Genomic DNA, 355 nt, shown 5'->3' with positions numbered 1-355 from the left:
GGTTGGATCCCCCCGCCCCGTCCCGCCGCCCTCCCGCAACCACCGCTCTGCCTTCCTCCCCCCATCCCCGCCCGCGGTGAGAAAACTTCTCGTGCAGGGCAAAATATGAAATAAGGAGAGAGGGAAGAGGCATGGGGGGGGGTGGGAAGAGAAAAATGTAAGCTTGACACGGGGTCATGAGATAACTGATTAACTCTGTTTTAAAAGCGCTCCCGGTTCCCCGAGGTTCCTCCTCGGCTCAGAAGTTTAGCGCTAAGAAAATGGGATTTCTGTTCAGCTGGGAAACCGTTTTGAACATCCCCGCGACAGGGGGTCCTCGGGGTCTTTTTTTGTGTGTCATAATTGCTTAAAGGAA

The sequence above is a fragment of the Chaetura pelagica genome, unplaced genomic scaffold (assembly GCF_000747805.2).
Source record: "Chaetura pelagica isolate M959 unplaced genomic scaffold, ChaPel_1.0 scaffold118, whole genome shotgun sequence".
NCBI classification, from domain to species: domain Eukaryota; kingdom Metazoa; phylum Chordata; class Aves; order Apodiformes; family Apodidae; genus Chaetura; species Chaetura pelagica.
The sequence above is the reverse complement of the archived record's forward strand: the minus strand, read 5'-3'. Positions refer to the sequence as shown.